At 36.1% G+C, this 12,159-nt stretch overlaps 1 long non-coding RNA gene across 1 annotated transcript; it reads right to left on the bottom strand.

Annotated features, from left to right (window-relative positions):
* Positions 1–443: 443 nt before the first annotated feature.
* On the bottom strand, positions 444–7,867 carry LOC140059047 (uncharacterized). Its single transcript, XR_011847102.1, has 5 exons — positions 7,826–7,867; positions 6,807–6,909; positions 4,338–4,451; positions 3,997–4,087; positions 444–459 (listed from the first exon to the last, which is right to left on the bottom strand). It is a non-coding gene; the product is annotated as an uncharacterized lncRNA (long non-coding RNA).
* Positions 7,868–12,159: the final 4,292 nt, after the last annotated feature.

Consider the following 12,159-nt stretch of genomic DNA (forward strand, 5'->3'; position numbering starts at 1 on the left):
AAAAAAAGTTGTCGCTGTTATTCTTTCAATTCCTCATGTCCAGAACATAGTACACATAAAGTATAGTAAATAAAATAGTAAACATATGACATAAAGTAACTCTTTTTAGCTTATTGTGTTTTCCTAGCTCTGTGGTGATTTGGAAAACTTTACAGATTCGAAACAACCAAAAAAAAAATTAATAAATTAAAAAAAAAAACATTTCACAATAAAATACAATTGAATGTTAAAGCAATTTCATCTGGTTTCAATAGTAATCAGTTCATTAATTATAAACCAGTAAAATGAAAATAAAAGGTTTTAGTTTAAATAATAGTAACGTAATAACTTATAACAAACCATTTAAAAGGTCAGGCTTTTAGGTAGGCCTATATCTGAAGCTGAAGCCTTGGCCATCTTGATAACAAGTTAATGTAGGGGTAATACAAGGGTTCGGTTTACATGGGTCGTCGGTATTTTCTATAACAGAATAATGAAAATGATAAAGTAGAAAAACCATTGTCTGACAATTTAATCAATAAGAAATGACTTTAAATTAAATTAAATAAATTAACTTATTATAATAGCCTAAAGATTAATTGTCTAAAAGTGAATGAGTTGGCACCATGATAGCATTAAGGTGTTATTTTATCATTTCCTCATATACAGTATTACAAAACATTTTTTCCGGCGATCTTACATTAGGAAAAAGTAAAGGTAATATGATAATTGAAGACTCAAAATCTAATAACATTATAATAAAAATTTATAAGAAGGTTCACTAACCACCATTTTATTTTATTTCTTTATTCTGATATAAAATCAATAGGATAAAAACACAAAAAAGTACTGATACGGCAAACTTATTTCCATTGTGCGGTCCTAATTTCCATCTTGTGGAGGATTTCCAAATACGGCGGTTACAATCAGAAATGTTAAAACAATCACAACTCGAGTCATCTGACAGAAGTGGAAAGCCATTATTTTATTTTGATACAAAATGACACGCAATTAAGGCCAGTTAACACAGACGAGCGGAAAGCAAAAATATTTATATTTATGTTATTTCTTATGACCATTTACACTAAACGCGAGCGGTCGAGCGGAAACCGGCCCAGAGGATAGTTACAAATTCTACACATGCGACAAACGAAGCTACGCGTTTTCCGCTTATCGTTACCGTTTGTCTGTGTAAATTGGTTTATATCAATTTACCACTCTTCTATGTGTCGAATTATAAATAGGCCAATGTTTTTGCTCAGAAAAATATCTTTCAAAATTATCTTCTTCATTTTATTTTTATGACGTCAACATTCCCACAAAAATATTTATGTGTCCAGTAATTTCACTTATGACACACACACTGTAGGCTGTATATACTGTATAAAACATACGTTGTTTTCGCTCATATTTTAACACACGTGCATGTTGCATCGGCGCAGATTTTATCTTAATTATGTCGGGAAAATGATCTGTTATTCCAAAAGATCACTTTATTCGTCAATGTGACGAATTAAAAACTAGTTATATCTGCATCGTGATGTCTCTCGCCGTCAATATAGTTAACTATCTTTATCATTTCATCTCATAACATCACCATATATAAGCTCATATTCCTCGTCATCCATTGCATTTTTTGCCTTCATTACCATAATGGTATTATGGATATCAATGTAAGTGTTGAATAAAAGTTGTTCAATAATTACAATATTTTGTTAGATTAGTGTTTTCAAAATGAAAAATAAAACATTTAAGGCCTAATATCAAAAAAACAATAATGTAAAAGAACTGATCTGTTGGTATAGACATACATGGACTGTATAATAATATTATTATGATATACCGTATGCTTTTAATATCAATTAAAAATGTATATTATTGAAAACGAAATAGATAAAAAGAAAAATTAAATCGTAAAAATATATGCCAAAGACAATAAATCGGTTCGGGTGATTTTTTGTTGTCTCAATGGGTAAATGACCAGTGCACATTGATCATTTAACCCGGGAAGCGACAAGCGTCAAATAGAACTTCATTCTTATGATGCGATGAATCATTTCATCGGGATTTAGTTAACATGATATATGTATTATCATAATTTTAGCTCGATAAAGAGGAACCGTTTACACGGAAATCACATCATGATCTTTATGCTAATGAGGTGTTTTGTTGCATAACAGATGGACAAGGATTCGCGCATAGTAAAACAAATGCTGATTGGTTAATTTATAGATGAAGTATCGCGTTAAACTATAGGTTTCTCCAGCACATTAACTTTCTATTTACTTGAATGTTGGCTCCACTGATCACGTTAGAGAGATTATAAGCTATACAGAATTTGAGCGGTACAAAATGGTAGGCAAAAATGTTTTTTTTTTTCAGTTTTAAATGAATGTATGCTTATTATTGTATATGAATGTATATTCAAGGTAACGTAATACAATAGTCTGCCTATATCGCCAGCCAGACGCCGGCAAAAGCTCTGACCATCAATTTTGTGAGAACAAAATGTAGGACCGGCACATGGCTTTGGATCACATGGATTAATGACTAATGTTTCTATAACAAAATTATAAAAAAAGCAACATCTACCTAAGTTGAGATGTTGGTATGTTAATATGTTAATTTCAATATTAACATTTATTTTTATTATTGTTTCAATATAACAGTTTAAACGGATTAGAACATGAATTGCAGAAATGTATGATGATATATTTTTAATGTTAATAATTTTAATATTACGCATAGACAATTTGTTTTGTGGTGTTGCATTTAATCTCTTGATGCGGTGATACAATATTCATGTAATGATATCAGTAAAGTTTTCAAGTACGGTGGTTCTACGAAAAATACTTAAAAGAAATTAATTATTCCCGATTATAACATACTGTAATTATTGTCGAAATATTGCCGAATACAACACAATGTCACGTGCATTTTACTTGGTGTAAATCTAGGTCTAAATATTTTACTTTTTTTAGTGAACATAATTAAAGAACATTCTTATTGATCGTGTGAAAGTGCAGGTTGATGTAGTTGACCTGGAGGGGCTACGGTACTTAACGATTAGTATCTCCCGCACTTGGGAACATCTAACCTACAAATAAAAACACAATTCGTTAACAAAACCTCACATGATTTCAACAGAACATAATTGAGGAATCACAAGATATGGTACAATGGTAACATCAGTATTTGAAATACTATCTAACGCCCTACAACTGTCTCTGACTTTATTTAATAGCAGTTGTCAAATTCCTAAAGAAAATCATGTATTTTTTCGTTGTGATTTCTGTTTTATTATGTTTAATCATTATTATTATGCCAAAAATGTATGGTTTTGCCATAGATAATAAATGTACAATGAAATGAAACAATTAACACAAAAAAAAAAACATACCATATACGCACATGTAGCCCTGGCCATTCACAATACAGCGTTTACCTTCATCACATGGATTGATGGATCAATAAAATAAGGCAAATATGTTAATTACAGGTAAAAAAGTATAAGCAATGAACGTTTTCATTTATTATTGATTGTTTTCATTCATTATAAATAAACAATTCATTGTGGTACAATAACAAAACTGATGATCTGTGAAATAAACGAAGAATACATTTTACATTATTAGAAAATAATTATTAAATAATTTACAAAATGGTGAAGACACATGGAAACCTGTAAAGGCCAATTTACCCAGCAGACGAGCCGTAACGGTAAGGCAACAACTTGATCGTAACACTCATACACTCTGTATCTATTCTCCGCAGTGTGTGTAAATGGTAGATTTCAAGTTACCGCTTGGCTGTGTAAATTGGCCTTAAATTGAGGAACGGACGAAATATTCTGCTTGATCATACAGAAGTCTTCCCATTTGTCTTCCACCACTGGGCTTTTAAGGTAGGTAGTGAATCATTCAAACCTCGGCGTCTTGCGGTGTAAGAACACTTTTGTACACTATCAAACTTTATGTGACACAAAAATGATGTAGAAATTGTATTTTAACCACTAACCGCCTTCTTTTGCATCAACTTCAAACATTATGTTTGTTACAAGCAGGAGTACGAAAGCAATGCAGACTACTCGAGCAGCCATCTTCTGAAACTTTGTAAAAAATAATGTTATAATGTGAACGTAACCGCGTCACAAATTCTCATAAGATCGTATTTTTGTCATCGTCCGTCATGATGTTTTTCACCGTCACTGGCATAAAGCGTCTTCTTTTTGTTCTTTTTCTACTACTACTTATACTATTTACTATTTATAATTTAAATAGTTTCTTTTGTTTAGATTATTGATCTTAAACATATTTTATACGTATGACAAAAAAATAAAACAACAAAAGTTAACATACCTGATGAAACAGCATGATTATATTAATTTGTAATAGGATAATCTAAATAAACAGTAATGTTGGTATTGATACACGCGCCTTATATGCTGTAACAAGTCATTAAATGTCAGTGACCTTTTATGTGCAAAAGAAACAAATAAAAAGAATACTGTAATTACATCGTAAAATCATCTGAATAAATCATTAAGGTTATATATTATTGGCTCAATACATTTATATGGTAAATATTGCTGATTGATAAAACGGATGCTAGTCAAGTCGCCCCATCGCAAAGTCGCCCCATATGAAGTCGCCCCTTACAGAGTCGCCCCAAAACAAAGTCGCCCCTACACAGTCGCCCCATCGCAATGTCGCCCCATCGCAAAGTCGCCCCAACGCAAAGTCGCCCCATCGCAAAGTCGCCCCATCACAAACTCGCCCTATCGCAAAGTCGCCCCAAAACGTTAAAAAATAGTTACAACTGCGTAAAATGTCGCAATGATACACAAAATAACACGGAACGTGTAGGCGTAAAAGGGGAAGCCCCGCCATGTAGTCTCAGGTCACACGATCGGCACGCACCCCCATCATCAGAGAAGAAGCCCCCGACTAATCACTCCGCGCTCTAGCTTACCAGAGGGAAACCCCTGTAATTACTCCGCCGTTGTCGCACTACAACGCACCATCTGAAGATGGGGAAACCCCGCCGGAGTTTTACGATATCAGTCGCGTTCGAAATCGGTCGCATTTAATTTTGGTCGCGATAAAATGATGTTATACGATCTAGATTATTTTTACTTTGGTCGATGAATATTTATTATTATTATTAGGCCTATATTGATTTGTAAACATAGTTTAAGATTATAGTATTATCCAGCATAATGTCATTTAACAGTACATAATTATTTAAATGTGAAATATTTTATAGGAAACGTAGGCTACGTCTGTGTCTTTTATTTTATATGCAACAAATTACGTAAAACAATTTATTTATAAACATTCAGTTTACTAATATATACATTATAACAATGAACATTGATTGTAAGCCTGGAAAGACAATCCCATCATTATATCCATTATAAAATTGCATCATATCACCACTATATGTCGTAAATGATGACGTGCGTGTGTGTATTCGTCGTACGTCCGTGTACGTATTATTCCGTGCCTCTTCACTGTCTTGTTTAATTTACAATTAAATAAACACCCGATATGGGGATATTTATTAGGCATGATAATTAGAATGTTCTATAACCGAAAAGGTTGAAAAGAATTATTCAGTAAAATTATCATTGTGCTGTTGAATAAAGGGCGACCCGCCATCTGAAACATTCTCTGAAACCAATCGGAGCTGCGCCTTCTGGTATCTGTTTCCTCACAGCTGCTACGTCTTTCTGCTGACCGTCGGGGATTCCCCTTTTTAAAAAACACGCACACGATACTGTACGATGGTTTTTCCATGGTCAAAATGTAGCGTTTTAATTTTACTAAAATACCTGCATGTAAAACAATCATATCGACGATGAAATCCTTTTTTTTCATTTCTTCATTTTGAAAAGTCATAATAAAATTAAGACACAAAACTTGTCAATAAATGCAAAATGATCAATAAGTAGCCTATAACACTCATTGTCTTACAACACTGTTATTGTTTTAACTACTGTAAATCTATACGAAGGCCTACTACACATTTATACATTTATTATATTATCCTAAAAAATTAGCTGGTATCCACGCGTAGGTTGAAGAAAGATTCGAAATTGTGGCTCTGGTAACTAATTTTAAAATCATATTAAATTAACATTTTTCGAAACTATAAATCAGAGATAATCTTTTTAGAACTTTCAAAAAAGGGACTATTTTTTTAATGATTTTTAAAAAGCACATCACTCCATTAAAACCTGTAAAATGAAAATTAAAACACAAATTATGTATATAATAGGATAAACATTATAATGTATACGACATATAGCGCGACCAAAGTAACAACGCAATCGATATCAAACGCAACCAATATGATTAAAACCGTGGGCGACTTTGTGATGGGGCGACTTTGCGTTGGGGCGACTTTGCGATGGGGCGAATTTGCGATGGGGCGACTTTGCGTTGGGGCGACTTTGCGATGGGGCGAATTTGCGATGGGGCGACTTTGTAATGGGGCGACTTTGCGAAGGGGCGACTGTGCCGGGGCGACTTGACTGGATCCCGATAAAACCAGGGAAGAATGAAGTTAATTTTACTCTTCCCTGATAAAACATGGTTATTGTATATTATTCTATTACCCCTTCATATCTTAACATCAGTTGGGTTGATTGACAGGCTTGTTCATTGTCTTATGTCAGGCAACTTTAAACTTTTTATCTTTTAACAATCATTTTTATCTTTACATAATATTTATATTTATATATTTTTAGATTCAATTTTAATGATTGTTCAATTTGATGCCCAGCAAGTTTTAAATTTTTATCTCTTTGTATTTTTATTGTTTACTTTTGTTCAAGTGCAGTATATGGAGAGCCATCTCGATAGTGCTTTGCACTCATGGCAATCCTCAGCATGCTGCACCGCTGTCTTGTTGTCATGTTTTTTGTGCCTGAAAATTGAATAAAATAAAATAAAATAAAAATTCCCGTTTTAACTTTACATAACTAGGCCTTACCAATTATAATGAGACGAATGTGGATTTTTTCCCTTGAGTTGAAACATGACTAGAAAACTATTTAGGCTTTGGTTTCATTGGCACACTTATCGCTAATTTTGGCTGACAGGAACAAACTTACCTGGATAAAAAAACAGAGGTGAGACTTCCAACAAACATTTCGGAAATCCCGCCTTGTGTCAATGAGTACAATTGAGAACTAGAAAGCGCTATAAAATCGACTAAAAGTCCCAGTGGTCTAATGGTAGGATATTTGCAATCGAGCAGTTCTACGTCCGAAATCCGTTTTTAATCAATTTACAAAAGAGAATCAATGTGTATGTTATAGCGCGCGGGACGATAACTTAACAATAACTATACCAATACACAAAAACGTAAACCAAATAATTATATTTATTATAAATGAATAATTTTATATAAGCAATGAAAAGTGAAATCATAAAACTTCTTCCATAATTCTCTACCTTTAAGCATTCGTAACTCTTACAATTTCTCCTCCTTTACAGGGCCGTAACCAGGTTTGACGGCGGGGTGGATCGTTAAGTTGTTTAGTGGAACCCAGGGGCGGATCCAGGATACCTATTGAAATAGGGGTGGCGTAACTTTGCGAGCGAAGCGAGCAAACATTGGCTGGGGGCCAGGGGGCCGCCAAGGGCCCCCGGTCGGGATCCAGGGGCCGACGGCCCCTGGAAATTTTGGCGTTCTAGCGCATTGTAAGTCGTTTAAAACGATTTACAAACATCTCATAATGTCATTTACCAAACACTCTAAAGCTCGCAAATTACGACATGTGGAATATGCAGCTGATACCATGGAGGTATTTATTTTATACCTCCATGCTGATACTTACCTAGGGTACCAAAAGCAAGCCAACAACTTGCCTGTACTTTACATCTAAATTTTTACAACGCGACGATGTTTTTCACCTTTATATTATAAACTTGCCCTAGTCTAGGCCGGTATTATTTTTTTACACGCGCGCCGGGTCGATCGCGGTCACTATACTTCGCATGCAGCTAAAGTAAAATGACGTCACGTTAAAGCGGGTCGTCACAGAGTCTCATGCATATTAATGAAGCAAACTTGCTGAGAGTGTTTTCACCACGCAACACATGCGACGAGAGATTTATCGAAACTCCGAGCCGGCCATCGACTGACGGTCATGTTTTTGACAATTAAAATCACGGCATATTCAACGACCTGGTTTAAACGATTGTTTAAAAATTAGCGGTCCGGCTCGATTACATTATATTTAGTGATTTGAAAAAAACAAAACACCTCTTTTGTCATGATGTCATCGCGATGTGTTTACCGTCATCGACGGGAAAGCAAATAAAACAACAAGGGTCATGAAATGCTGCAGCATTGTTAATATTTTAATAGTAATACGTTTTAATAAAATTTAGCCCTAACGGGATAATTTTCGTAGGCATACAGTCCTAGCCTTTGTTTTTATTGTACTTAATAAATGGGCGCGTAGTATAGTAGCACTGACCATGTGGCTTCATCAACTCTATTGATCGTCTGAGGTAGGCCTACCGCTACTCTACAATACGGGAGTGACGATCACAAAGGATGCCGCCTGCTTAGTGGAACGCGACCAAGCTCACCACTGGCTTTTATCAACTTGCTCCTTTTACACTTAAAGGCTGGTTTCCTGTCGACGTAAGAACATCACTTTTGTTGCGACTACGTCGATTTGTCGTAAGAAATGCGGATTTTACAGGAAACCGATTACGATCGAAAATTTATAAAATCGACGTAACGTAAGAAAAATGGTAACGACAAACGATTTTACAGGAAACCGATGACCTAACAATTGTTGCGTTACGACGTTTTCTTCCGATTTTACAGGAAACCGGGATTTTTGATCTTACGCTTGAATGAACGCCCTTGCGTCACGTTTCTTACGTCTCTTACGAAAGTTGACTTGAAGTCAACTTTCGCAAGAGACGTAAGCGCAATCGTAACAAGCAACCAATGAGCGACAAGAGTTATGACGTAATGTGTATGACCTTACAGTGAAATATAGCCGGACAATAACATTTGTATGTATTTACCGTACTACTACAATTTTAGCCCACTTTACGATGTTGTACAATGTACATACTTTACAAATGCACAGTAGTTTCAATATAATATTGTTCTAATCAGGGAGTTTACAACTCACATCAAAATATAATACTCTTATTTATGGACGTGCAATAAACAATCCGCATTGAAACATTCGACATTCTTCTGTTCTATTTGTCGGTAGAAACGTCGCGAAAATGAACATTTGCAACAAGATAAGATATAGAAAGCCCTTGTAAGCAATATAATATTATTATGTAACTTTAAAAAAAAATGTTTGCTTGATTTTGTATAATTTATATTGTTTTGTCAATATAAATTATATTTTGGTATGCCTGGGCCCATAGGTAGGTCTAATAATAATAGGAATCCCGAAATGATTTGCCGTTTTTTAATTTTGAAAACTATTTAAGGCTAGGCCTACTAAGGCCAGAATAATTAATTCATATTTTGGTTCATACAATAGTGCATAGGCCTAGCCTATTAGCCTGGCTCCTAGGCTAGTTTGATTATATTTTGGTCAAATCCATTCCTATTAGTACAGTATTAATTAAGTATTATCACTAATACTAGGGCCTAGCATATCTACTAAAAATAATATGTTGGTGTGCTGCACTGACACTGAGTAGCTACAGGTACAATAACAACATTCAACATTTCGCGCGAAAAATGATAAAACCCGCTCTAAAAAGAAACACCAATCATAGATGTTGTTTCAAATACGTCATAAATCCGACCGACGTAAGAAAAAAATTTCAACTTTCGTAACAACACTAAAATCGACGTAAGCATACGACGTGTGTTTCACAGCCAAAATTTCAACTTTCGGGAGCAGCATAACTACAGATGTTTCTCTGTGGCCCGACACGATCTTGACTAACGTCAACGACGTCAATTTTTTCTCAACTTTCGTAAGAGACGTAAGAAACGTATGAAACGCAAGAATCGTTGCAAAATTCAACTTCTTATGTCGACAGGAAACCAGCCTTAACTGTGAATGATCGTTGGTAACGCTAGAGATTGATAGTACACAAAGGATGTCGACGTACATGCTTGGTGGAATGCGACCAAGCTGACGATGTGCTCCGACGTACTATTTTCACTATGAAAATGTGCAAACCATCGGTGATTGATGACCGTCGAAACGATACGTGTTTTAAAAATCTATTTAATAAAAAAAAAAAATACGCCCCCGCTAGATCCGCCACTGGAACCATACCCTCGAATTTTTTTCTCTATAGGCCTATGGCCGCAAATCGCATTTCCGGCTATTCTCTTTTGTTTATGAACTATATTGTTGGTGTAATTTCCAGCCCACAAATTTCAATTGCCGACCTTAATATTGCCGACCTTATATTGTCAGAGGACGGCATTCTCTTGCCGACCGAAATTAGGCTAGATCCCTCCTCCTTTCAATCCTCCTAGCAACAACATGGTACATTAGGGATCGTATCATTGAGACTTTAACAGGCATATTCACCATCATGTGGTGTTTAGGCAGTGGTGGCGCCAGCGGGGGGGCTACGGGGGCTTTAGCCCCCTCGTCGGGGAACCTAGCCCCCCCCCCCCCGTCGGGGAACACGGGTACTTTTTGTCGGGGAATATAATATACAGTAAAAAACGTTCGCGTTCACTTCATGCTTCAGCGCCCAGAAAACCACGACGTTCCATTGACCGTGAGAGTACGTCAGAGGGCTATTACTGTATGCACTTTTATGCATTCATTTATTGCCAGCGATCTACTTACTACTAAACATTAGCTAGGTACGCACTTGTCTGGCGGTATCCCTTTGTACGAATCGTTCAACGTTGGGTCGAGACGCGTGATATCAAGTTCCATACAGGGACCAAAATGTGTAATGTAGTTATTTTCCAGGCGAAGTTTACCGACGGTTACCGAAGGGAACACGGGTACTTTTTGTCGGGGAATATAATATACAGTAAAAAGCGTTCGCGTTCACTTCGTAGCTAGCTTCAGCGCCTAGAAAACCGCGACGTTTCATTGACCGTGAGAGTACGTCAGAGTGATATTATGCACTTTATATATGCATTAATTCATTATTGCCAGCGACCTAACTTACTACTAAACAATAGCTAGGTTCGCACTTGTCTGGCGGTATCCCTTTGTACGAATTGTTCAACGTTGGGTCGAGACGCGTGATATCATGTTCCATCCAGGGACCAAAATGTGTACTGTAGTTATTTTCCAGGCGAAGTTTACTGACGGTTACGTCGTGTACTGCGTCGACGTACGCTACACTACAGCAAAAACGAATTATGTTAATTGTTCGTATGTTCACCAATTTTTTAATTTACAACTAACCTTCTGTACCGTGGGGCACCTAAAATAAATTTTTCATCCATTACTAAACAAAAAAACATGCCATTTTCGCTTAGCCAACATCTTATTATAGCTAAGTTATTACATTTTCAATGTCCTGTATGTCATGAATTTCTCACCACTCGGAAGTCCAGATAGTACGCACGCATACACTTGGGAGGAATAAACTTATTTCCCCGACTGAAAAAGGTCTACGCTTGCGTTTTTTAAGCCTCTAGGCCTGATGTTTCCAAAGTATAAAATGCAATTTTTTGAAGACCCGCAGCTCTAGTTTTAAACAGTTTCTTCTTAGCTCAGCCCCAACAATAAAGCTGGTCATATTTCGAAGTACAAGAAGTGCATTTTCCGGGACCTAACATCTCTATTTTTCAAACATTTCTTAGCTCAGTCACAACCATGATAGGGACTTATATATTTTGTTTCATGTTTTGAAGTATATTAAGTTCAATTTCCGGGACCTCCAACTCTATTTTTCTAAATGTTTTTTGAACTTTTATTTTTTAAATTGAAAAATATGGATTGAAACAGTCATCGCGCATCGTTTTTTTGCACGCAGTTTTTTATTTATGCATTATAAAAAATGGAAAAAATGGCTACCCTAAATCTGATTAAAATGACCTCAAATGACGCTAGAACGCGTTGCTTCCGGGGGCTTCGCCCCCTCGACCCCCACCGGGGGCCCTTGGCGGCCCCCTGGCCCCCAGCCTAGTGATTCTCGCATAGCCCCCGCGTCGGGAAGATCCTGGCGCCACCCCTGTAGTTTAGGTAAA

Source organism: Antedon mediterranea, chromosome 9, assembly GCF_964355755.1.
Source record: "Antedon mediterranea chromosome 9, ecAntMedi1.1, whole genome shotgun sequence".
Classification (NCBI taxonomy): Eukaryota; Metazoa; Echinodermata; class Crinoidea; order Comatulida; family Antedonidae; genus Antedon; species Antedon mediterranea.